General features: G+C 57.9%; 1 protein-coding gene and 1 long non-coding RNA gene across 4 annotated transcripts in view; both read left to right on the forward strand.

The window, feature by feature from the left end:
• The window catches only part of RAI1 (retinoic acid induced 1), a 118,609-nt gene that overhangs the window by 59,293 nt on the left and 32,343 nt on the right, over positions 1-26,973 (forward strand). The window lies entirely within an intron of this gene.
• LOC124246745 (uncharacterized) lies at positions 7,376-26,768 on the forward strand. The gene is made up of 3 exons (XR_006890579.1): positions 7,376-8,086; positions 23,831-23,956; positions 26,397-26,768. It is a non-coding gene; the product is annotated as an uncharacterized LOC124246745 (long non-coding RNA).

A 26,973-nucleotide genomic window follows, 5' to 3' on the forward strand; every position in this document is an offset into this window, starting at 1 on the left:
GGTGGGGACGGCCGGGCGGGGCGGGGCCGGGCCGGGGGAGGCGGGCCCGGCGGCGGTGGGGACGGCGGGGCGGGGCCAGGGGAGGCGGGCCCGGCGGCGGTTGGACACGGGCGGGGGCGGGGCCTGGGGCGAGGGCCGGGAATGGACGCAGCGCGGCTCCTGACGCGAGGGGCGGGGCGGGGCGTGGGGTGGCCTGGCCCGCGGGGCCTTCCCTCTCGGCCCGTCGGCTCGCGGCCCCGGGAGCCCTGCTGGCGGCCCCTGTTAGGCTGGCCGGGCAGAATGCTCTCCACCAGCACCTGTCACCCGCGCTGGCAAGAGCAGCGGACGGAGCCCTTTGTGTTCCCCAAGCCCTCCTTCAGGGACGTGGGTGTGACGGAGCCGGCAGATGCCCCGCTGCTGCCACTACCCCCACCCGCCACCCTCTGACGCTCAGCTGCTCTCCAGAAAGAAAGGCCTTATCACAAAGGGAGGGAGGGAGAGGACGCGCTTCCGCACCGCAGCCCATCTGGGAGCCGACGTTATTTTTCTGATTCAAGGAAACATCTGTTCGCGCCTCTCCTTTGAGAGAGGCGGGCAGCAGACCCAGGACAGGGAGCCGCTGGCCGTCTCTGGCGCTGGGCAGGAGGTGGAGAACCTGGGCTGAGCCCAGAGCCCCTGTCCTGAGGGGTTTAAGACACGCCACCCCCACTCTCTGCCTGGTTTCCACCCAGCCCGCTGCGTTTGGCCAGCCTGCTGCCTCTGTCCCGATGTGGACTCCTAGTCAGATGCTCCCGTCACTCCCTCAAGATGCCTGTGGTTGTCACTGCCTCCCCCCAAGGACAGGGGCTTCTGAGACAAAAAGCATAGCCTCCCCTAGCGTGCTCTGTATGTTTTTGGGGACCCTTCCTTATTTCTCACACACACAAGCCGTTTGGGAAAGACACAGCTGCCAAACTGCATTTATTACGAAATGATTAATTCATTGCCCCATTTCTTATTAATCAAAGACACCCGTAACTGCCTATCTGAGCTTTGTGTGGGAAGATAGCCCATGGGGCCTTGAGCTGACAGTTCTCCAGCCCAGAGCAGGGACACTGCTGGACTTGTGTCAGTGTGGCCACTTTAGGGTAAATGCACAGCACCCCTGAGGTGTCTAGAAGAAACGGAGACAGCTTGTGGACCCCCACACATTGCCTTCCCAAGCCTCTGGGTCAACTGGGATGTTTTATCACCCCCTCTCCAGCCAGCCCTGAGCTCAGCCTGGCCACTTGGCACTTAGCCACTGGCTGACCCATGGCTTGGCGGAGGATGAGGAAGATGGAATGGGCCTGTCCCCACCCCTGGAAGCTGCCATTTGTAACAGCTCATGGAGGAGACTGGGGGACCTGGGCTGAGGTCAGGACTGCTCTGGAAGAGCTGGAGGGCCACTGGCGGAGAACCATCCTGGCAAGCTGGTCCTGAGCAGAGAATCTGGGGGAGGAGGAGGATTTGAGTTGCTTGTCCTCTCACCTCCCAGGAGCAAGGCAGGCTGTTTTTAGCCCTTGGGACAGATGAGGAGGCTGACACAGGGCCTGTGCTATCCACCCCTTCTGTACTTACTCATCCAACACTGACCATGTGGCCTGGCACCCACCAGGAACGCCCTGCTCTCATTCTTCACAATCTAGTGGGGATAGGGGCAGATGCCCCAGAAGTCATTGCTCTCTTGTGTGGCGTCATGCCAGGGGTTGCCCAGGGAGCTAGGGACCGACCAGAAGGCACCTAATGGAAACCAGGGGGTGTGGTCAGAGAAGCCTTCCTGGAGGAGGTGCTGCTGCATGAAGGTTGGTTGGCTATTTTGGGGCGGCCGTGGGAGAGGTCTGCTTTTAAATAACTACTTTGTGCCAAATACCATTAGACGCTTTTCACATATATTGTTGTGTTTAATTTTCATCAACAACCATGTGAGGTAGGAAGTAGCTTCGGCATGTTCTCAAGTGAGTAAGCTAGGGATCAGAGGAGAGATTGCTTGGCCAACTCACTCAGCCTGGATTAGAACTCCAAAACAGTTCTTAAAAGATGGCAGAAAAGATGTAAGGAGATGAGAGGTGAATCTGGCACACCTGACAGGAGAAATAGCGAATACAAAAGCATGGCAGTGGGAGCAGCTGTGGCGTGGAGATCTGTGGTGCTGGAGTGAGCAGAGTTGGGCTTGGGTCTCCGCTGGCAGCAGAGAGCTAGGGAGCCACCACAGGTACGTGAGTGGAGGGAGTGATACAGTCCCACTGCAAGTCACTGGGGGCTCCAGCTTCTAGGCAGACCTCCTCTGCCTGCACCCCTCCGCCTGCCTGTGCCCTTTTAGGTACCTCGCAGCAAGCACACCTCCCAGATCTGGTGCATCTTTTCTTGCTCCTGACCGCAGGAGACAGCAGCCAGGCTGGCATCGAGCATCAGGGAAATGCCCAACCCATCAGCCCCTGGGAGCCTCCTGGACCTCTCCTCAAATCCTGCAGTGCCATCTCAACTGTCCCTGTCCAGAAAGAAATTGAATGGCGGCCAGCATCTGCCCGGCAGCAGAGAGTTCCTGCTCTCAGCACCAGCTCGCTGAGCCGCCTCCAGGGACAGTCCTGCCTGCCTCCCCAGAGAGCCAGCACTTCCGCTGCTGCCTAATAGCTCTCCCGGCTCCAGATGATCCTTGATATTTAGCCTGCCTCGCAGGAGCCTCAGTAGCAGCAGCTCTCCCTCCCTGCGCCCGCCTCCTGGCCCCCCAAGACGGCCTGCTCACCTGAGCGGCATCCTCCGTCCTCCCGCACACCTCAGAGGCCTGAGGCAGAGGCTCGTCTGCCCACTCTCGGTAACGTTGGGGGTGAACCAGCATCCTCCAGGAGCACTTTGCAAGTGGTGTTTTCTCCTCTGAGATCCAGAGATGCCCTATGAGAGAGTGTTATTAGTGTCACCTCCATTTTCAAGACAACAAACCGAGGCTCAGAAAGGCGACAGAGATGCAGACCCACCACGTTCACCTCATCTTCCCCCCGTTGGTTCTGGGAAGTGGACCCTGTTTCCTCACACTGCGGGACCTGTACTGCTGCTCTGCCTGGAGCCCTCCCCTCCCTCTTCTCTCATTTAGATCTCCTCTGAGAGGAGCCCCAGTACCCTGCCCTTAGTATTTATTTACTAAGGATGCCTTTCTCGCCATACTGTAAGCTCCACAAGGGCAGAACTCACACCCTTAGTGTCCCTAGCCCCCAGCATGGGGCATTTGGAGCCCAAGCAAGTGAGTGAATCTCTGCCAGTTAGGATAAGGCCAGCTGCAGTAACAGACAAACCCTAACAATTCGAGAAGCTTATTCTTTACTCGTGAGGGTAGTGAGTTTCTGGTTGGTGGACGGTTTCCTCCATGCAGTGATGTGGTTCTGCCTTCCCCTGTGTCTGGGCATGATCCTCCTGCCTGGAAGGGGCCGTATCACTGCCACTCACATCCCATTGGCTAGAACCCAGTCATGTGACCGGCCCAATTGCAAGGGAGGCTGGGAAGTGTAGTCCAGCTATGGCTCCAAGGCGATGACACAGGTTTTGTTGACTCCAAAGGCTCCCAACCAGGTCACTGTAGTCCCCAGGGCCAGCTTCCAGCGAGTCTTTACCATGGTTCTAAGTACTCTTCTCACGTTGGCACATTCACTTTTCACAACCACTCTGCAAGGCGGATGTTATTATTAACCCCATTCACGAATGAGGAGGCTGAGGCGAACATGATCTGTTCCGGGCCAGAGGTGACTAGAGGGCCCGTGTTGTCAGGTGCTGCCCTGCTGGCTTCCTTCAAGTCACCTAGAAACACACCACCAGTGTCCAGCCGAGACTCACACACCAGACACTGCAGGCCTTTAGGTCGACAGGCCAGTGTCTAGAAGAAGTGAACCGTATGCAGGCTGCACTGCAGTTGATAGCCTCCCTTTTTCCTGGTTTTTATGAGGGTCCCCCCTGGGGTGGGGCCTCTCTCGGAGGGTTCAGCACCCCATCGTTTCAGCTGTCTGTGTTTGGAGGGCTTCTGTCCCTTTCTGCCTCACCAGCTCTAGGCCTGAGCCAGGCACCTATGAGTGGTGGGATGAGGCGGGACTCACCCACCTACATGGGGGGATGCGCATACGTGGCTCCTGACATTGGCTGCTGACTCTAGGTATTGTCTTCCCGACCCCTTATGATTGACAGGTGCTCTCCTGCTGGCCTTTCTGCCACTTAGCAGCTGCCCCCGCCTCTCATCTCATCTCATTTCATCAAACACCCCCAGCAGGAAAGCTGCAGCGGTCTTGGTCAATGCTATGATGAGGTCTGTGTAGGATGGAGGGTAGCTCATGCCTCACCAAGCCAGGTGGCTCAGGCTTCCTGGAGGAGGTGAGATTTCATTGGGCCTTGAAGGCTAAGGCAGGAGTCTGTCAGCCTGAGAGGTGGGAAGGGCATGCTCCACAGAGGAAACAGCTGTGCGAAGGCTGAGGGACCCTGGCTTCCTGGCTCCTGTCTACCCCAGCCCCTAAAGCTGAGTCTTTTGCCCAGAGTAGTGGCCCAGGTCCTTCCAACATACGATGAAGAGGGAATGTCTGGGGCCGGCAGGTGGCGTAGTGGTTAAGTTCACGTGCTGGCTTCCATGTCCAGGGTTTGCCGGTTTGGATCCTGGGAGCACGCCTGTGCGCCGCTTATCAGGCCATGCTGTGGCGGCAGCTCACATAGAAGAAGTAGAAGGACTTACAACTAGAATACACAACTGTGTAGTGGGGCCTTGGGGAGAAAAAAAAGAAGGAATGTCTCCTAGTCTGTGGAGGAGGAAAGGAGGCCTGAGAGGAGGAAGAGGAGAGAGGAGGGAAAGAAGCAGATGTCGACGGGGCTGAGCACCTGCTGAGGCCCCAAAGGGGCCCTGGATCTTTCTGCTTTCACCTCTCTGGCCTCCTTTCCTCTCCTCCTCTTGTTCACTGAGCTACAGACAGTGACCTCCTTGCTCTCCTTCATGCACAGATGCCTCAGGGCTTTGCACTGGCTGTTCCCGCTGACTCCAGGGCTCTTGCTGAAGACAGTCACATAGCTGACTCCCACTTCCCTTTAGTGTTCCCTCAAGTGTCGCTTCTTGATGAGGCCTACCAGATCACCCTGTTTAAAACTATAAACCATGTCCTGCACGTTCCCTATTCTCCTTACTCCATTTTGCATTTCCCAGAAGCACTTAGTCACCCTGTAACGTCCTGTACAACTTACTTATGTATGTGTTTGCCTGTTGGCTGCCTCCCTTCCTCCCGGCCACATGTAAGCCACCTGAAGGCAGGACTTCATTTTTAATCTGTCTCAATCAGTGGTGGATCTCTAGCTCCTGAACATACTAGGCGCTCAATAAATGTTGAATTGATGAGCGAATTCAGCCCTGGGCAGTAGGGGACCCTGCTTCACAGAGGCTGAGTCTCAGGGCGCAGCAGGGAGTCGTGCCCTCATTGGCCTTGCCAGGATCGGGGGACGGCATGGTGGCAGCCACGACTAACAGGCCAGTGGTGGGGCGGAGAGGGCCGGGCCTTCCAGGGCAGGCCAGCGGGGGTGGGTGCATGTGGGGGCAGCCCCAGAAAAGGACGCCTTGAGACCCAGGCTCGGCTTGCAGCTCTCCCTGGTCCCTGAGGTCTGACAGTGAGAGGCTCAGCCGCACCAGTGCCCCTAGCCTGCACCCACACTTGGTGATCCGCCCCTGTCCTAGGGGCTGACTTGTCCCCAGGGGCCGACTGCTGTGCTTAACACGCTGACCTCTCCCACTCCTTCCCACCACAGGGCCGTTGCACGTCGTTCTCTGTTCCTGGATGCTCCGAGTCTCTTTCCTGGCGATTCTTCACCCCTCCACTGGAAGCTTTCCACACAGACCGCTTAGCACTTGTCTCCATTGCAATTGTACCTTTATTTTTGTGTCCTCCTCCCACACAGACTGAGTGCCATCAGGGTGGGGCCCTGCCTGTGGCCTGGCACACAGTAGGTGCTCAATTTGTATTGTTGAATGAATCCATTCATGCAGCTGCCCTCAAGGCCTCCTTGGCAGGCCCAGTGCTGGGCATTGGGACATGGGAGAAAGGGAGACAGATGCCCCTTCACTCCCAGACACAGAAGAGCTTGTGTCCAAGGCCAGGCATGGGGTGAGTGTCTGGCCTGGACCCCAGGCCACAGGAGCCTGGTTTGATGTGTGCCCTTGGTGAATGGCCCACTGTGCTGGCCAGATGGGGAGCCCTGGGGCTGGCCCTGCCTCGGGACGCAGATATGATACAGAAAGGGGCTGGTGAGGGCTGCTCAGCACGTGCTGGGGCCGGAGACCCTGGAGCGGGAGCCATCCAATGCCCCACGGGGGAGTGCTCACTGTGCTCTCCCCTGGCTCGTCAGCGTGGTGCAACAAACCTCCACGGCCCAACCCCTCCAGCATTCCCGCAACAAAACGGGAGCTACAGTCATGGAATCACTTTCACAGTTATGCACGGTGCCCCTCCTCAGGCTTTGATGGGCTTAGGGGTACACACATTGTTCCCCACCAACACCAGAAAGAAAAATGCAGCAGATCGAGAAGCTAGTGACCATACTGAATCAGAGCTTTGGGAGCCTTGGCAGGTTTATAAGCCACTCCAGAGTTTGTACCAGGGGCAAATTCCAGGGCTCAGGCCACCCCCAGATCACACATCTAAAGGGGTGGCACCCAGGAATCTGCCTTTTTCAAGCCTGTGTGGTTTTGATGCTCGGAATCTGAAGTCTAATTTTTGAGAAATGGAATGACAAATGTTTGTGTCCCTGAACACACCCGAACTCCTTCCAGGCTCTGGCAAGACCCCTTTAGCACACTGCTTCCCAGACCCTGGGCCCAGATCTGAGTCTAGACTACAGGGACTCTGTACCCTTGGAAACTGGAAAGACGCTCTGCGCCCTCTTCAGAAAACGTGCTTGGGCACACACACTTGGCATTTGATTTCAGGAAGTCCTCACTCCTGGGCTGAGCCGTCTGAAAGGCAGGGAGACCCGTGTGGGGAAAGGCCTCCATGCGGACACTCACCTGAACCTAGAGCCAAAGTGTGTAGTTGTGTAGGTGGTCCGCTGCACAAGGGCTCCTGGCAGGAGTGCCGCCTGCGCTCCATTGGCCAGGCTGCACAGACTGGCCTCTGGGGCATCTTTTCCTCTTGTTTATAAAGGCATCATGTGGCACACTCCCAGCCGCGCCTTCACTCGCCCTCCTCCTCCCGTGACGGCACTAGTGAAGTTACAGAAATCATGCGCAGTCACTGACTAGCTGACCTTCCATAAACTCCGTTATTAAAGCTGTGACGAATGACCCAGCAGCCCTCACCTGCTAACGCTTGGTTCCTCGTGCTCCCAGGGTCCTGGGCTTTTATTGGGCAGTGGTTGGGGGTGCTGCCCACAGGTCTCACTTGGGATAGGAGATGTTCGAGGCAGCTGGGCCTGTCTCTCAGCAGAGAGTGGGGAGATGAAGAGTGGGGAGGGGAGCAGCTACTCTATGAATATTTATCCAGTCGATATATTTATTGTGAGTGATTTGTTGGGTCCATTTTATAGAACAGGAACACTGAGGCTCTGAGAGGGCTGGTAATTTGGAGTGGAGAAGGCCCACCTGTCTGGGGAGACTTGATGAGCAAAAGCTTTGGCGTGGGGCAGGGAGGAAGCCAAGGAGGGGTAGGAGGGTGCGGCGGGCCTGCGTGGGTGGCACCGTCCCCTGGAAGCCTCCCCTGACCTGTGGGCTGCTCAGAGGCCTGCTCTGGGCTTGCATGGCCCGGGCTTTCCTGTCACAGGGCTGCCCCCCTGGTTTGGCGGGCCTGTTGAGGCACCGTCTCCCCAGCAGCCTGGCAGCATCCCGGTGCTGGACTGTGAGCCCTAGACACAGGGCCTGGCACGCGCGTAGTGTAAGCGACAGCTGTGTCGAGTGAATGAGTGAGGAGCGGCTGATTAAGTGGGCTCTAGGCTCCCGGTGGCTTTGCTCCTAGACCACCACAGGCAAAGACCTGGCAAGTGGGGTCGCTGAGAGCAGGAGGGCTGGAGCAGCAAGGAGAGGCGTGGGCCCAGGCACGGACGCAGAGACCGAGGGGAGTGTTGGGCACGGGAGCCAACTTGAAGGGTGAGTTGGCACTTCCTGTTTGCCAAGGCCCCAGCGGCCACCCTCACTGACTCTCATCCCGGCTCAGCTTGGCTGAAGGGCAGCAGGGGCCAGACAGTGCAGTTCTGGTAGGGCAGAGGCCGCCAGACATGGAGGCAGAGCTCTCCACAGTGAGGTCTCTCTGCCGGAGACCTCAGACCCTCGAAGGAGCTGTGTTCTTCCCCCTGCAGGCTGGCCACAGCCTCTTCAGGGACCCCTACCCTCTGGGGACTGAGGGCCCTGAAAAGATCAGGGGTCCATGGTGCGTTCACGCCCTGCCCCAGCAGTAATCTCGGTGCCATCAGTCAGAGTCCCCACCAACGGGTGCTTCCCTGACCTGGAATGGGAGCATTGCCCTGCTCCCTCCTTCCCTGCTCCTTGCTAGCCTGAGCCTGGCCAGGCTCCCTCCCAGCCCTGTCCCTCAGATGGCTCTCTGAGTAAAGCCCGAAGGCCTGCGGCACACCTTCTTGTGCAGATCATCAGTGGTGGTGGACCACATCTGATACTCAGTGGCCCCAGGATGTCCCCCCAGAGCCTGGCTCAGAGGAGGCCTTAGAGAGTGTTTGCTGAATGAATGAGTGAATGGGCGATGCCCATCTTCCTGCAGGACCTGACCTCCTGGAGGAACTCAACAGGAGGTAGGGTGGGGTCTGGCAAGGCAGTACTTCTCTCCCAGGCAGGCGGGAAGCCTTACCCCCCAGGGGAGGCCTCTGCCTCGACGCAGAGTGGCAGCAGCCCTGTCAGCACAGGCAGGGGCTCTCTAGGCCCCAGGGAAGCAGGAGGGCCCCGTCCATCTGTGTAGCCCTCAACGCCCCCATCCTTGTGTGAGTCCCACACACCCAGCCGCCTTCTGACTTGGCATGGGTGGTTATTCGAGGGCCTACTGGTGGGTCTGTGTATCCCAGATTCCCTTGGGATGGGAGCTCTGGGGTCCCCATCTGAGGGCGCTCTGTGGCCTGGGACTCTTAGTGCCCAGCACGAGGGAATGAGTGACGGAGGTGAGGTGGGAGGGAGGTGAGCCCAGGGTGCTGCCCATGTCCTTGTACCCACTGCTGACCCTGTGACCCCAGCTGGCCCTGGTTCGGGGGAGGGCTTGGGAAGGACCTGCGCACACCCACCAGGCAGGGCTCACTTCCTCGTTCCTGTATCCATTCAGCTGTCAACAAATGCTTGAGTGCCTGCCCTGTACCCGCCATCCTGAGGCTCGGCGGTTATCCGGACAGACAGCAGTCCTTGTTTGTGAGGCTGATGCTTGAGCGGGGGCACTGGCCCAGCGAGTTGGCAGTCGGTGATGAAGTGGGCGGGGGCTGGGCAGAGATCCTGTGGAGGTGGCAGAGCAGGCCTCTCGGGGGAGGTGCTGTCCCTGGCCTGGTCTTCTGGCCTGTTAAGTGGGGGCGATGGGCCCCCCGTGAGAATGGTGTTCTGGTCACAGCTATCGTTGTTGTTATTAACAGCCTGCGCACAGACTTTCAAAGTTTGTGGGCCCTCATGTGCAGCCCCCAGAGGATGTTGGCAGGGGGTCACTCTCCTGCTGGCCCCATGGCTGCTGTGGGTCCACACGGGGCCCGTGCTGAACGCTGGGCGCCATGGCCCTGTGTCAGCTGTGCCTTAAATCTGTAGGGGCAGTTGGGGGCCCAGGGAGGAGCAGGGTTCTCCCACAGGCTTGGAGCAGGGCTCATCTGCGCTCCTGGATGTTTTCAGGGCCTGAGGAATGAGGCCAGAGGACCCTGCATCCAGACACATCCCCATTCGAGAATGGGAGAGGATGTGACTTTTGGGGACAGAGCTGTCAAGGTGAGGGGATGTGGTCTGAGTGTTGGGGTGCCCAGTTTCTCTCGCCCAAAGACTGGAGTCTTGGGGTTCCAGGGAGGAGAGAGCCCATCTGGCTGCAGAATCAGAAAGATTTCCTAGCCTGGTGTGAGAGGCCAAGGTGGGTTGGAGGAGGCAGGAGAGAATTCCAGGTGAAAAGCCCAGCATGGGCAAAGGCTCAGGGGGTGGTGGAAATGGAAAGTCCAAGGGGAAGCCACTGCCTGAAGGCAGCTCCACTGGGAGCCACCTCCACAGGGGAGCAGCCTGGCCTACGGGGCTGGGTGGCATGTGTCCAGGCGTGTGGAGGAAGACTATATGGCTACCGTGGGGTCTGGCACAGGAAGCTCTCTCTCGTGGGCACCCGGCGCCCAGGGCACCCCCACACTTTGCCCCTGCTCCTCCTCCAGCCCCATGGGCTCGGTGGCTTTCTCAGGGGCTGCTTCCTGCCCCACACCGCCTGCTCTCCATCGACTCACAGCAGCTGCCTCTTGCTGCTAAGCAGAGGGAAGTGGGGACCTGCATCTTGCCTCCATGGTGCTGTAATCAGCCCTTGGCCCCCGCCACAGGCGCCGTCAGTGCCGCTTCCGGAGACTACTTGAGATACACCTGCTCGCGCTAAAAGGAGAAGCAGTAATCCGTCAAAACAGCCCCCGGCGCAGGGCGGGAGGGGCCAGGACTTGGTTTCTCCTCCTGTGGATGAGGGCAGCTTCGGGCGTCTGAAGTCCCCTCAGGTCCTGGCATTCTGGAGTCACATGGCTCTGGCGCATCTCCCCTTGGGCTTCAGTTTCCCAGCTGTGAAAGGTGGCAGGGGGATGAGCTCCAAGCTTGTGCCTCTGCGCCTCCTCCCTTACCCCCACCCTCATCTCTCCCTTTCCAGAGACATTATAAATCAAACGACTTAGAACGTAAGGCATCAAAAATTCTGAAACCTTCATCTATTATTAACGCTGACAGTAAATTCCCCCTCCGAGCGTTTTACATAGCAACTGTTACCAAGACTCGCTGGCGGAGCCGCCGCGCCAGCCCACCGCATCCCACAGCTCCGGGCGGGATGGCGGCCGTCCTGAGCCTGTACCCAGCCGGGCCACCAACTGGGTACCTGCCAGCCTCTCCCTAGGGGTGGGTCTCCGGGGGGTAGGTGGGAGGGAGCCTTTGGCAGGGGAAACGGTTGGCTTCCTGCTGAAGGGGGTCCAAGCTGCTCTTGGTGAGCCCTGCTGGAGGCGCCTGCAAGCTCAGCTCCTGCCTGGCTGGGAGAAGGGTCCCAGTCCTCGGGAGGCCGTGCCCGTGGTCAGGGATGGGACCTGGGAGCCTCCCCTCCCTGCCGCCCCGGTGAGATGGAGGACGGGATGGAGGACGGGAAAAGGCTTCGTAAACTGTGAAGGGCCAGGCAGATGTTGTTTACCGACTCCCCCACCTGTCAGCTAGACGCTCCCGAGTGCCTGTTCGTCTGCAGGCAGGATCTGGGCACCAGGGACCTAAAACAAAGACAGAGGCCCAGTCCCTGTCGCGTCCGGTTTGGTAGGAGACAGACGCATCAACCCCTAATTGCATTGAGTGCGATAATCAATGTGTGTACAAGGAGCAGACTCAAGAAGGGGAAGGCAGATAACGGGGTCTGGGGAGGGGAAAGGATCAGGAAGTCATCTTCACAGGCACCTGGGCAGGGTTTTGAAGGATGAATAGGGGTGGGTCTACCTGTTCTGGACAGAGGGACTAGCATGTGCAAAGGCCCAGGGGCATGAAGTAGCCCTGTTGGCATGTGGGTTATAATCTGACCTGTTTTGATAGGGGAGGGGACCTGGAGGAGGGAACAGGGGTCAGAGGGTGCAAGACCTTGGTGCAAAGCTCAGGGGGTTTTAGTTCGAGACCCTGGGGAACCACGGAAGGTTTTAAAGTGGGGAGGAACAGAGTTGGATTTGGGATTGCAGAAGCGTCATAGATCTCATCTCTTTGGTTCCACTGTTTAGGGACCTTGGGGTGGGAGGATGGCTAACATCTGCAGATGCTGTTATTAGCACTCTCTTTGGCCTGGAGAGGTGAGAACGCTTGCCCAGATGGGAAGCAGGAGGGGCTGGCCACTTTCTGCGTGAGTTCTTGTTATAAGCACTTGCTGTTTGCCCAGCCCCATGTTGGGCCCGTTGTCCCGGCCCCGGGGAACTTGCCATCACATTGAGGGGGGCAGACCAGTACAGACCCCATGAGGGGACAGCAATGTGGGCAGGGCGTGAAGCCACTGCTCCTGGGCCGCAAGGGTCTGAGCAAGGCTCTGGGTGATTGATCACCTGGAGAAGCAGAGACTCCTGGGTAGGGGGCCTGTGGGCCCCTTCCCATGGGAGTTTCGCTTGCTCTGCCACTCCAGAAAGCAGGACACAAACCGGGACCCAGACTTCAGCCCAGCCAAGTGGAGGTGTCAATTGGTAGACTTTCTCTCCTAGTGGTGAATAATATATGTTCATTGTAGAAAATTCAGCAAATGAACAGAAGTCCCAAGAAAATGAGGCTCCCCTGGGATCTCACCACCCACCAATGCCGGGTCACATTGGGCCCATTTGCTCCCGAGCCAGGCACGGTGATCTTTTTTGAAACAGAAATGGCGTCCTCTTCTTTCTGCATCCCTTTGGTGACCTGCTTTTCTCACTCAGCACATTGGGAATAGTTTCCCATGTCTCCACATATCCAGGGTGAAGTTTGCCAAGAGCAGAGCTGCCTGGAGGAGACCCGGCTGACCTAGAATGTCCAGGGCTTGTTTTCGTGGCAAAAGCATAGCTGTGCTGATGGTGCACACAGCACCCAGCACAGAGTCTGGCTCTCAGCAGGTGCTGAGTGAAGAGTTGTAGAAAGAAGTGAGCACTCCATCCCCAAAGGTGAGTGACCAGAAGTTGGGTGGAGCCCACAAGGATGCTGTGATTTGGATCTGGGGCTAAATCAAGTCTTGGGATGAGCTCTCTGCTTGCTGGGGGCTCTAAATGATCAGGGTGGAGAGGGTAGGGTGCCAGGGAAAGCTTCTTGGAGGAGGAGGGCCATGAAACATTATAGAAAGGAAGCAACACATAACGTTCAGTCATCTAACAGACGTCTGCTAAGGGCTCCCCCTGGTCAGAGCCTGTGTGTGCAGGGCTGGGGACCCAGACACGGCTCCGCCCCCCACAGTGCTGCCAGGCTTCATGGGAGACAGACAAGCGCCCAGGACATGTGAGTGTATGCGCGGCACTATGATAGTGGAAAAGTAGACAGTGAGGGGCCAGTGACCCTGAGCGAAGCCTTAGGAGACAGAGAGCCAGAGTAGGTTTGGAATCAGGACCAAAGTCCCTGGGACTGTACCCAAAAGTTTGGCTCACTCCAGTGTCTCTTGGCCTTCTGGATGTTCCTGGATGCTGGGGGTTGATGTCAGCTCAGTTGGTGCCCTGGCCCTGGGTTCCCCTGCCTTGGAGAGGGGCACCTGCAACCCAGTGCCTACTCCCAGAGTCTTCTACTAAGGTGGGCCCCCAGCCCCCACCCAGAAGCTGCACAGCTTCTCAGAGCCGCAGCCAGAGTTGGAATCCAGCTGTGTGACCTGGGGCAAAGCCCTTAACTTCTTTTTTATTTTTTTTAAGACTGGCCCTGAGCTGACATCTGTTGCCAATCACCCTCTTTTTTTTTCTTTGTCCACAAAGCCTCAGTACATGGTTGTGTATTCTAGTTGTAGGTCCTTCTAGTTCTTCTGTGTGGGACGCTGCCACAGCATGGCTTGATGAGTGGTGTGTGGGTCTGCACCCAGGATCCAAACCAGCGAACCCCGGGCTGCTGAAGCAGAGCACACAAACTTAACCACTCAGCCACGGAGCCGGCCCCCGCTTAACCTCTTTGAACCTTGACTTCTTCATTGTCAAATGGTGGCCTGCTGTGCCCACCCTGGATGGCCCTGGCCACCCAGGGCTAGACTGAGAAAGTCTCCTGGGAGAATCCCCAACCTCCCAGAATTTGGGGATTGACCAATGGAAGGGGGCAGTTTGGCAACAAGGTGTGGCTGCAGATGGATGGCAGTAGGGGAGCTCAGGAGGGACACCTGACGGACTGCCCCCTTGCCAGAGCCCCCAGAGCCTCCTGGAACTGCATGCCCTGGTGACAGTCACTCATCACAGCTGAAGGACATATGTTTTGGACTCAGACAGACCCAACTTCTCCACTTTCTGGCTGTGTGACCTTGCACTAGTTCCTTGTCCTCTCTGTGCTCAGCATCTTCATCTCTACATTGAGGATAATAACAACACTGGTGTCATCATGAGGATTGGAAGAGGGGATCCATATGTGAATTGCCTCCACATAGTGATTGGTGCTAGTAAACAGACGAAAGCTGCCGTTGTTATTTTTTTTCTAGTGTCCAGGGAAATGGGGGTGGCAGATTCCTCACCAGTCTCTTAGGTCCCTGGCTCGTGTCCAGCTACCACGTCAGCCTCTGGAATCGCACAGCACCAGTCCATTCACCAGCCCACATCACTTGCTTTCTCTGAGCACCTGTTTGGCAGGTGCTGGGGCACCGGGATGGGACCAGAAGCTGCAGGCTCACTGGGAGACAGACAGCTGCAGATCCTGACGGACCAAGTGACTGATGCCACGGTGGATGGGGAGAGAAGCCAGGACAGGTGGACGGGGCAGGGAGGGAAGCCAGGACAGGCCGTCGGTTGGAAAGTCACAGTGAGAGCTGAGGAGGTGGTCCTGAGCTGAGGTTAAAAGGCCTGCTAGCGTCCAGCCAGGTGAACAAGGAGTGGGAGGCACACCCCAGGATCATGCCTGGTGTGTGTGAACATTGAGGGGTGCAGGCTGGCTGGTAGGTGCAGATAGCTCGTCTTGGTTTACTGTTGCTGGGGCATGAGGTTTGGGAGCTGGGAAGTTGGCTGGTGGTCACCCCTGAATGCCAGGCCCGGGAGGCAGGCATATTGTCTCATGGGTGACGGAGGCCAGGAGGAGTCTGAGCACAGAGCAAAGTTGGGTGAGAGAAAGACGGGGAGCCTGAGGAATGAGGGAAGGGCAGAAGTGGAGAGGGCACAGGAGGTGGGCCGGCAGGTGTGGGGGGGGGGAGGGGGACTCCCAGGGTCCCTGGGCCTGTGGGGTGAATTGGGAATTCCTGAGGGGGAGGAGGGCCTGAACTGGTAACAGCCACAGGCCTCACCCCCAGCCCGAGCCCTTCACCCAGCTCAGGCCTGCGAGTGCATTACCCACACCCATTCAGCAGGCGTGTGCCTGCCATGTGCCCCACCAGGACAGACGGGACCCTGCCCTCATGGAGCTTACCGTCCTTGGGGTAGACAGACGAGAAGCCAGTTAGCAAATAGATGAAGGAGGTAATTTCAGAGAGTAGTAAGAGCTGTGGGGGTGGGGGGACTCCCTTAGGTCAGGGAGGATCTCCAGGAGGAGGCAGCTTTTGGACAATGAGAAGGTGGTGCAGGCAGAAGGAATGGCATGTACAGGGACCTCAGGGTCAGGGCCCAGTGTGTACCAGGACCCTGAGGGAGCCAGTGTGGCTGGAGAACATGTGGGGAGAAGAGTGAGAGATGAAGCTGGAGAGGAGCGCCCCTCACATAGGACAGTGAAGGCTGAGCTGAGGGGTTCAATCTGACCTGAGGGCAAGGTCATACCCCCAGCACTAGCTTCCTGTGTGACCCTGAGCAAGTCACTCACCCTCTCTGAGCTGCTGAGTTCTCCCGTGGCAACGCAGAGGAAGGCAAGGTGCTTGCTCAGAGCCCTCCGAGCTGTGACTGGCCAGGGGTCTGCTCCTGCCCACTCCTGCTCTGTGGTGGGGGACTTGGGGGGAGGGGCAAGTGGAGGTAACTCAGTGTAACCAAGAGCCCTTGGACAGGGGGCCTATCCTTCAGTGGCCATTTTGCTGCTTGATGTGCCCTCAGACTCCTGTCCACACTGCCCCAGTTCAGCCCTCTCCTCTCATTAGGACTAGAAACCTGCTGCAGCAAGGCCGCCCTGGGCCCACCTGGTAACTGGCCACTCTGAGCCCTGCAGCTCTGGGAGGTCCCACAGCAGCATTTGTAGCTGTGAATCTGAGGCCAGAGCTGAGCCAGGATCGTTTATCACACAGCCTCAGTCGGAGGCCTTGCTAAAGGAAGCAGTGTTCTTTCCCCGGGGTTCCAGCTGTGTTGTCTGAAACAGTTTAGTCAGTGGCGCTGTTTGCCTCAAGCACCCCCAGATCCTTCCTTGCATCCCCCAACTTTCCCCAGTCAGTAGGAGGCCCTTGGGCGGGGGGCAGCCAGCATGAGGAGGCGGGTAGGGTGAGACAAGCCGCATTCTCTGAGCACGGCGACCTGCAGTGCTGCGGGAGGCGGCGCCAGGCCCTGGAGACTGCCAGGAGGGCTCCTAGAGACCGCTGGGGTGTCCACGGCCTCCCGGGCTGCGCCTGGCTTTGTGATCAAGGGCAGGGTGGCCTTTGAAGTCCCTCCTGAGGAGCTGGAGGTCAAGCCTGCGTCTTTACTCCACTCTTTGCCCATTTCTGTGGGAAGTAACGATTGCCCACTGACAGCTGCCTGCCCTCGGGGAGCCGCTCACAGCAGCAGGAGGAGGGGTTTGAGCTGGGCCCGTGGGGGTCCAGCAGAGGGAGCTGGGTAGGGAGAGGTATGCCAGGCTGGGGCACAAAGGCCCAGGAAAGGCCCGTGACATGAAAGGGCTGGGTGTGCCTGAACAGCTGAGGCCCCACTGTGTCTGCAGCCTGGAGTCCACGGGGCTCACGGCCGGGTTTCTATTTCACGAAGCCAGAGTTTATCAGGAACCAGGCCACAAACAGCCTTGGTTGCCTGGTGTACTAGTCAGGACAGGGTGGGTGTGCTTCATGACGAGCATCCCCCAAAGATGAGCACCATAAAACAGTGTTTACCCCTCATGGTGTCTGTGACTGGACAGTGGAAGCACTCACTGTGCCACTCAGGGGCCCAAGCAGGTGGAACCACAGCCTCTGGGAGCTTGCGTGTCGTGAGGAAAAGAGGGAGGTTTATGCGCCCCTGGAGCTCCTTCCCAAAGCAGGACCTGTCACTTCCACTCGAATTTCATTGACCAAAGCGGGCCACAGGGCCATCCGGACGTCCTGGGGGTGGGGACCGGCACGCTACCATTGGCAGAAGTGAGAAGGAACTATCTGTGGGTGGGAGCCCGTTGACCACCCAGGCCAGGGCGGGTTCTACACTGCACCCTGAGGCCTGGGGAGGCATTGAGCAGAGGAGGCTGAAGTCTTGTTTGTTTTACTTTGTAACTTTTTTTTGTGAGGAAGATTGTTCCTGAGCTCACATCTGTGCCAATCTTCCTCTATTTTATGTGGGATGCTGCCACAGCGCTTGATGAGTGGTGCTAGGTCCACACCTGAGATCCGAACCTGTGAACCCCAGGCCGCCGAAACAGAGTGCACCACCTTAACCACTATCCCACCGGGCTGGCCCCTCCTTTGTAACTTTGTATTGACTTGCGTGCAGAGAAGGGCGCAGATCCTAAGTGAACAGCCTGTGAATTGCTACAGACTCAGTGGGCTAATGTATGACAAGCACTCAGATCGGGAGAAAAAACATCACAAGCCCAAAGGTCCTTGTGCCCCTACCAGGCATCACCCACCCAGGATCCATTTGTCTGCTTTTAAATTTCCTCCACACACCATCTCATTTGTCCAGCTTCTTTTACGCAGTGTGCCATTTCTGACACTCGCCAGTGCTGCATGCATTTGCCAGCAACAAATGGCCATTTGTTATTTTTCATAGCTGTGTGGTATTCCATTGTGTGCATATACCACAGTTGGCTTGTCCCTTCTACATTTGACGAACATTTGGGTAGTTTAAGAGGATCTTATGAATAAACCTGCCATGAACATTCTGGAACACATGGTTTGGTGCCAGTATATAGCATTCCCATTGGCTATATGTGTGGAAGTGGAATTGCCATGGCCTCGTGGGATATAAGAAGGCTCCCCTGGACATGAGGGGGAGACCAAGGCAGGGACCCATGCCAGGAGAAGGAAGAGGGACCTGGGGCACGCCAGGCTCTTGGCCCCCTCAGCCTCAGAATCCAGAAATGACCCCAGTGCGGTCTTATCTTCTACGGGACCTGGAAGATGAGAATCTCGTATGATCACTAGCCCCCGAATCCCATAAGGCAAGGCCCAGACACATGGGGGCTGTTGGTTCAGCCCAAATGGTAACACGTAGGCCTTGCTGCATGAGTCACACGGTGACACAGCACGTTCTAGTACGCGAGCAGGAACAGTCATTATCACATGCATCATAATACACAGAACTCACGTCTGCCAGGAGCATGTGTAAAGAGCGCCCCCTAAGTCATCCGGTCAGGCCCCTCACCCGTCTGACACCTGGGAAGACAGGCCATCCGCTGAGGCAGCAGAGGGGAATCTGGGCGGCCAGGCGGGTTGAGCCTCGCTCTCTTCCCCGCTCCTGGGCATCCAGGACAAAGGGCCAAGGTGGTGAGTGGGAAGACTTGCCCTCTTACCTCTCAAGATGGCGTTTCTTAATGGAAGGGTCAAGAGAGGGTAATTCTTTGCCCAAAATGAAGCCAGGAGAGCAGGGGGCTCCAGTCTTCGGCCGTTGGAAGACCAGGACTGTTTGGGAGCTTCAGCTGGAGCCCACCGGCCTCTACGCGTGGCCAGCCCCTTGTTCACAAGCACCGAGTGGAGGAGGCGGGGGGCACTGGCACTGCTGCGGGCGGCTGTGAACCTGGGCCTCACTGCTGGGGAGACCATCCGGTCTGCGATGCTGAACAGGTGACTTGCTCATTGGGGCTGTCTCACAGGTGACTCTACACAGGGTGCACCTGAAGCCACCGTGTGCAGCCAGACCTGGTACTGCCGAAACCCCTTTATTTGTGTGAGGCCCGAATGAGGCTCCTCTGAGATCCTTAGACCGTCTGGTTGGATGCTTGTCCTGACCCCCCAAGCCCTTAAGGGGTGGTCAGTCTCCATTTTTGTTTTAATAAATATGTGGCATGGTTGTTCTTTTGGCTGGCCTGTCCTGGCCCCGTGTCTGGGTGGCCCAGGCACAGAGTGGTCCCTGATGCCCTGACTCCTGGAATGGAGCCAGGTGCCGATGGGGGGCGTCTGGGGAAGCTGAGGGGGATGCTGGCCAGTCATGAGAAGAAACACAGCTTTGTTGCAGACACATGTGGGGCTCTTTATGTAAATCGCTTCAGTGCCTAACAGGAAGAAGAGAAATGAGGCTTTGATGCGAGCCGCCTCCTCTCGGCCCGGCGCAGTGTCACTCAAGGCCTGTCTGTGGCCCCCTTTTATTAAGGAGCTGTCAGCTCTTCTCAGGCCAGAGATCAGGGGACTCTCTGGGCAGGAGATGGCTCAGAGCTGTCTGTGGAAGGCCCAGCATCAGCACGGGGTGTGCAGGGGCCCTTAGCCCAGGCCCACTTCCAAGGGGCACAGGGGACAGATGGATTCCCTGGGTGCTGCCCTACGCCTGCGCACCAGGGACGTGGATGATCCCAGGGGGGTTGCCGGGAGTAAGGGACAAGCAGACAGGCCCAGTTTGCCACAGTTCTGATCACCACACAGCAGCACAACATGGCAGGGAGATGGGGGGAGATCACAGCCACCTGCTCTGGGTGGGGTGGGTGCAAGACTTCCAAGGTGTGGAGAGAGGAACATCCAAGGAACGAGCCATGGTCTCTGAGAGGCCAGAGAACAGTGAGGGCATTGGGATGAGGCCAGAAAGGGTGTCAGGCCAGGTGAGAGGGAGGGGCAAGAATCTGTCTTATGGGTCTTGGGGCCCATGGGGATCTGACAGGCTGTGAGCAGGAAAGGGTGGGGTGGTGTGAATTTGAGGGAGGCTTCAGGGAGGTGGGGAGGCCAGAGGGAGGTGGGGGCCAGAGTGGTGGTCCAGGCAGGAGGACAGCACTGCCACTGGACACCAGCATACACTGGGACCTGCCTCCTAAGCAGCCAGGGTGACGCCAGGACTCCCAGCTCCTGGAAGCCCACACAGCCTCTCCCTGGGGCCCACACCGTCCAGAGTACTCAGATTTCCCCCCAAGAGCCAGGCAGGGACGTCCCAGGGATGACCTCAGGGCCCCCAAGTCCTGAGGAGCCTTCTGAACCCTCAACCATGAAGAGAAGAGAGGGCCAGACCAGCAAAGACCCCAAACCAGTCTGCCGTGCTCTGTGTCTTGAGGAGTGTGTCACTTCCTGGCTTGGTGTCCACGGTGACTCTCTGTGGTCCAGAACTCGGTTCCACCAACTCCCATTTCCCATTCAGTCTAAAAACTCAGAAGATAGAGAAAATACCAAAGAGTATAAAGAAGAAAATAGAAGTCACCTCTGGCCCCTCTGATGAGAAGACAGCGATGTTAGCATTTTTATGCTTTTCTACCCAGTTTGTTTAACAAAATTGGGATCACGTTGAACATCCGATTTTGCAGCCTGCCTTTTTCATTATGTGTCAGATCCTGAGCATTTGCCCAGGGGCAGAAAAGGGTTTTTGGAAGCAGGGCTGTTGGGGGCTGAGATCTGGGGGTCCTGCTGTGCTGTGTGGTCTTGCAGGAGTTGGTCACTCTCCCTGAGCTCAGTTTTTGCATGTCTACGGGGAGAAGATGAGGGTGATCTCTCAGGCTCCACTCAGAGCCAACATCAGGGGTCCCAGAGTTTTTCCTGAAGCAGCGGGCTTTTGTTCTGGCTTCGATCCTCGGGGAGAGCCCAGTGATGTTGGTAGCAGGGTGGGCACAGGGCTGGCATTCCCATTGAGCATGTGGTTCAGTTGGGAGCCAGCTTCTGGAGTTGGGGCAGCCTGGGCTCACTCTTGCCTCTAGCACTTTCCCACTGCGTGATCCTGGGCGAATTCCATCGCCTCTCTGAACCTGCATCTCATAAGCTGTGGAGTTGGGTAGCTGTGGTCATTTGTTGACTTAATTTGTGCAAAGCCCTTAGCGCACAGTAAGTACTCAGTAAATAGGAGCTCTTGGTACTGTTGTGATTATTGTTATGTGACCTCTCAGGTGTGCCTGTGGATTCAGTTGTGATCTTCCTGCAGCATTCAGCAGAGTGCCTGGGACCTAGGGAACACTGCCAGCGTGTGGCAGCTGTCCGGTGACCTTCTTCTAGCCAGGGCCGGCTTCGTGTGCCTGGGACCTGTGCAGCTACAGGCCCGCACTCAGAAATACCCTGCGCTTTGTCTAACGCTCTGTTGTCACTGTCTTGAGATTAATACTTTTTGAGCAGGGGCCCTGCATTTTCATTTTGCACTGGGCCCCGCATATTATGAAGCTTGCCCTGCTCTTAGCAATAGGATTCCTTGCAACAGTCCATAGGATCGCCTAGCTGGCACCCCACGTGTTGTCTGTGCTCAAGAGCTATTTGTGACGTAGAGGCAAGGCCAGGACGAACACTGCCCCATGAGGTCAGGTGTGGTGCCCGGGGCACACGCGGAGGCAGGCGCCGAGCTGTGCTCCAGCTGTCACGCCAGGGGCTGCCAGTGCAGTGGCGAAACCTGCCAAGGACAGGAAGTCGTCTGGGTGGAATGCCAGGCGGGGGGGCAGGGCAGAGTGAGGGGCCTTGGCGAGCTGCGGCTAGACACACTGGGGAGACGCAGGACGCCTCAGGTTGGAATCGATTGAAACTGAGCCCAGCGCCCGGGCCGCCGAGCTCCCGTGAAGAGGAGGAGGGGGCAGCAGGCCCGGCATCCGGATGCTGGGCTTGTCTGTTTCCCTGCCTGAGTCTTTGGGGAGGCAGGCCTGGATGTCCCCCAGCACTCCTCCACCGGGGTGGAGAGGAGTCGAGGGGGGACCAGGCCACACGGTGTCCAGGAGTCCAGGGTGACAGTGCCAGGGGCTTGGCAGGCAGAGGAGGCTGTAGCGAAGGGCAGCGGGGTGGCCAGAGCAGCATCCACAGGATAGGTGGGCCTTGGGCCGCCCGCCTGTGCAGGGAACGGGCATCCAGGGCAGGGGTCAGGGATCTCTGGCTGACAAAGACAGCTCAGCAGAAAGAAAAAGAGGACATTAGAGAAAGACAGAGAAGGAAGGACTCCTGTGCCTTCATGAGGCACACAGGTCTCTCGGGGAGGGGCCGGTGTATTAGCGGGAAACCCATGGCCTCCTGGCTGCCTGGGTCACCCCTGGGGCGGGAGGCGCTGGGCTGCAGAGTTGGGGTGGGCAGGGGGGTGTCCCAAGAAGGAAAAGGGAGTCAAGGAGAGACTCTGCCTTTAAACGTCCCGTGTCGGCCTTTGCGGGGTGACCTCCTCGTGTGGCCCACCCCAGCCCCGCCGCAGCACCAGGGCCGATTGCTGTGTTCTACAGGGTGGGGGAACCGAGGTTCTGAGAGACACACTGATCTGCCCTGGCATGCAGAAGGCAGCCACGTGCTGTTCAGTGGAGACAAGGGGCTCCACAGCCATAGGAGTCATCAAAGGGGATTGTGGGATCCAGAGGGAAGGGGAGAATTGCTCTGGCTGAGGAAATCAGGAAAGGCCCTCTGGGGGGGCCCCTGCTCCCTTGGATTTCGACCTGCAGAGATGGGGGCACCCTGGCAGGTGTGAGTGGGTCTGGTGCTGGGACAGCCCCTGCTGGGACGGCTGAGGTCTGATCTGAGGCTGAAGAGCGCAGGGGCACTGGGGGCCAGCTCTCCCCAGGCGCCGGGGCTGGAGAGGTCTGAGCGCCACACTGACGGTGGGGACTCGAGTAGCTGAAAGTAACGGGGAGCCATGAGGGCTTTATAGCAAGAGCAGAGCTTGTGAGAGCCCACATGGAGCAGAGCTAGGAACTGGGAAACCCAGCTTGGAGGTGTCATAGAATTCCCAGTGGTCCAGATTCTGGGCTGTGGCTATGAGGACGAGAAGGCGGGGTCTGCTGAGGAGACCTTGGGTGGGGGGCCCTGAGGACTTGGGGGCCTCTTCACAGACAGGCCGCAGGAGGACTGGGGCAGAGGGCAAGGTCTGTGGAGTGGAGGGGCCTCAGGACGCCGTGGATGTGCTGGATCTGGGGCTCTGGAGCTGTAGAGAGGGGTTGGGGTGAGGGAAGATGGGGTGGCTTTGCCCTAAGGAGGTAGCTGGGGCTCTGGGAGGAGAAAAGGTCACCCAGGAAGAGAGGCCAAAGGATGGGATTGAGGAACTGTGACACTGGGGAGGCAGGCGTGGCCCAGAGCCAGAGCGCTTTGCTAGGTCTTCCAGGACCCTGGTGTGGACAGGTGCCTCCCCTGGGGACAGGCGGGACAAGACCTGTGATGGGAGGTGATGGGAGGACTAGGGAGTTGGTGACAGGAGGGCCTGAGGACTAAGTCCCCACCCACAGGGCCATCCTGAGCGAGGCCTGCCACCGAGGTCCTCGTCCACCTGCTGAGGGAGGCAGCCGGTCTCTCCAGGGGCGGGAGGGCTGGCGGGCCTCAAGGACAAAGGCAGGCAGGGCCAGGGGAAGGAGCTTGTGGCTGGGAGCTTAATGGCCCCGAAAAAAAAACATAAAACTGGAGAATTATGGGGAGACATAAACAGAGCTGTCAGGCATTAGCTGCAGGGAGACGGCTCAGCCCGGGAAGCGATGCCGGCGGCTGGGCCAGGATCCTTGTGTGTGCATAAAAAAGACAGAAGTTATAAAAGGAGGGAGATTAAGAAGATGCTGCCTCCACGCTTGGGTTCCCTGGCCGATTCTTTTCTCACGCCCCAGCTGAGGCCCCAGCCACATGCTGACCCTGGGGGCCGGGCCTGCACTGCGTGCTTGGGGCAGGGGCAGGGCCTGCCAGCAATGCAGGGGTCAGTGTGTGAGTAGGGTGGGGGGACTCAGGGCCCAGGTTGACGGAGGGGCCGGGGAGCCAGGCCCAAGGACGGAGGCAGCGCCAGCCCTGACAATTTATGGGCGCTCACACACCCTGCCATCTTCATTTTTGCTGTTGCTGCTGATGTCATTAGCCAAGCACTAATGGGCTTAAATTTCACCTTAAACCATCCCCACTGTCCTCAGCAGATGACAAACGCCCTGCTCTCGCCGGCTCTGCAAAGCAGCGGGGCGGACTCGACAGGCACGCACCCCTCCCTCCTCACACGCCCTTCTGGCCCCCAACGAGAGGCTCCCAGGGGACACTTACAGGTCAGCGGGATTCCCGGGTGTCTCTGGGAGCCCCAAGGGGTCCAGGGGTCAGGAAAGGGGGCTTCTGGGGGAGCTTTGGAGGCCCTGGGATGACCCGGCATGGGGAGGCAGGAGCCCAGGGCCCCTTCCCTGTGCCCCTCTGAGTTTCCCAGCCCGGGCATCATGAAGGGTGGCTGCAGAGGGGAACCACGGGATCCCCAGGCATTATCTGCCATGTTCTCAAAAGCCTTAGGGAAATCATACTTCACTCAGGCTAACAAAAACAGCATTAGCTTTGGTAGAGCCTGGAATTTCATCCATCCATCCATCCATCCATGCATGCACTCACTCATTCATTCGACAAACATGTGGCCCAGGAACCCCTGGCTGGCTCACATCCATCAAAGCTGTTCTTTTGAGCCCCATGAGAGAGAACAAGTGGGTGATCTCTAAACACGACTTGTTTGGGAGACAGAAATCTTACCAGTAGTGGCTCTGAGGGTGGGAGGGGAAGTGACAAAGGAGCCTGGGCTGGGTGGGAGGGTTGAGTGGACCTGCTGGCCCATCCAGTCAGAGGGATGTGTTTGCCTAAAAAGGAGGAGACAGGAATAAAGAGGGAGCGCAGCATAAGAAACGGCAGGGTCGGCCGCTTGCAGGCTTCCCGGCTGATGTTTGCACGTTTCCATGGCCCGCCCTCCGCCTTTGTTTCCCAGCGAGGGGCAAGAGCCCCAGGAGCCGCTGGGGTTCTGACATCAAAGCTGGCCTGTAGGGGCTGGTGTGCAGAGCCACCCTTTCCCCTGGGAATCTCACTCCCTTCCACGTCCCCAGCCCAGCCTTTCATCCCGGTGCTGTGAGCTGTGTCCCACCCACACCCAGACAGCAGTGATCAGAGAGCAGAGGGAGGCCACCGCCTCGCAGGCCCAGATGTCACACTGTCCTCACAGCGAGACAAGGAGAGAGGAGGCCGCGGCAGGCTTGTGGGTGGGAGAGGAGGCTGGAGATGTGGACTGCAGGTTAGGCTCCAAGCCACTGTGCTGTGTGGCCCCCTTGCCCTCGCTGGGCTGCAGACACGGGATCTGCCATCTAGGGCACTGACCCTGCCCAGGAGCCTGGGCAAGGCTCACGTTGGTGGGTGTATCCCGAAGGCTTAGGAGAGGCGGGTCTGAAGGGAGTGGGCAGAAGCAGCACCTCTGCCCCTGGAGGGTGGTTTTGCCTCATAGTTGGGAGCCTGGGCTCTGGAGGAACCCTGAGGGTCATCTCCCTCCTCTCCCACCGGTGTTTAGAATTGGCTGTTGAGTCCTGCCGATGCTCGCTCTGTTGCTGGCATTTCTAGAATCTCACCCCTCCTTGCCACCCCTCTACCACCACTTTGTCTGTCTGCCCTCATTGCTCTCAGAAACCATCCCAGCCTCCTCCTCACTGGCCTCCTGGCTTCCACTCGCACCCTCTTCACCAGTTCATTCTCCGTCACTCAGCACTGGGGACTTCATAACTCGTGTCTGATAGTGTCACTCCCTTGCTTACCCTCAATGGCTCTTCGTTGCCCTCAGCACAAAGCCCATGATCTTCACCACCAGCCCACGATGCCTCAGACCATGTAGACCCTGCCCAGTTCTCATCTCCTGCCCTCATGTTCAGCTTGCGAGCCATGGCCACATTTTCATGACCCTCTCTCTCACTCTCTCCTGCCTTCCGGAGGCCTTTCCTCATTCCCTCACTAACTCCTGCACATCTGTCAGGTCTCGGGCGAGGGGGCTTTCCTCTGGGAAGTCCCCTCTGATCCCCTGTTCCCATTCAGGCATGATTTAGGGTCCTTCCATGTGCTTCAGCACTTATCTGCCTTCTCCAAGAGGTGCTGAAGTCCATGACTGTCTCCGGCTGCTCAGTCGCTAGCACTTGTGTGGCACACAGTAGGCATTTAGTAACTACTTCTTAGAGGGAGTTGTGGATGGGTGGATGGATGGATGAGTGGATGGATGGATGGGTGGGTGGGTGTGAGGATGGATGAGTGGATGGATGGATGGAAGGGTGGATGGACAGATGGATGGATGGGTGGGTTGGGTATGTGTGAGGGTGGATAAAAGGGCCATGTGGTCTGTGAGGGGAGCCCATAGGCACCAGGAGGTGGGATTCTGAGCCTTGGGAAGTCCCTGCCCCTCAATGGGCCTCAATTTCCCTGTCTGTAAAATGGTCCACCCAGCTCCTGTGGCCAGGAAGGAGACTCAGACTGAGCTGGAGTGAAGTTGGAGGCCTAGAGGCAGTGGATCAGGGGCTCCAAAGACAGTACACAGGACAAAACAAGCTCTCCTGGAGTCCTTGCATTTCCCAGAATTCTCCGGGGGAGCTCTGATGGCCACCATTCGTGCTTGTGCCCAGGATCCTTGCCCTGAGGAGCAGACTTGGAGCCAGATGGGCCGGGTTCAGATGTTGCTGCTCACCAAGAAACTGCGTTTGCCTCCAGGCCTTGATTGTGCTGTCTGTAAAATGGAGATGCTCCCGTGTGCCTTGCACAGCTACTCTGGGGATTAAAATGTGACAAGGAAGAAGGCACGTCTCTTGATCGCCACACATGGAGGGCACCCAGGAAATATGGGACTTGAAATCCCAGCGCCTGAGAGAGTGACTTCTGCCCCAGCACCTGCCACAAGGGTCACACCTAACCATAACACAGTGCTCCGTCCTGGGCCTTCCCACTCTGGCCAAAGCTGCCTCCAGGAACTGAGTCTGAAGCTTGCAAATCCTAGGCCTGATGTCACAGCCATGAATTATAATAATAATATCAGACCTCACATTATTTACTTATTATAGTGCCTCTGGCCCCTTACAAACTGTGTGACTTTGGACAAGTGGCCTAACCTCTCTGTGCCTCGAGTGCCTCATCTATAAAATAAGTTAAAATATGTAGACTGCTTCTTAGAACAGGGCCCTGTACATGTAAGCACTGTGTGAGAATTAGCTATGAGGGCAATGATGACAAAGCATTTTTATGTCCGCTTTCTCATTGATTTTTTGTTCAACCCCAGGAGAAGGGTACTTAT

The sequence above is a fragment of the Equus quagga genome, chromosome 11 (assembly GCF_021613505.1).
Source record: "Equus quagga isolate Etosha38 chromosome 11, UCLA_HA_Equagga_1.0, whole genome shotgun sequence".
In the NCBI taxonomy this organism is placed as follows: Eukaryota; Metazoa; Chordata; class Mammalia; order Perissodactyla; family Equidae; genus Equus; species Equus quagga.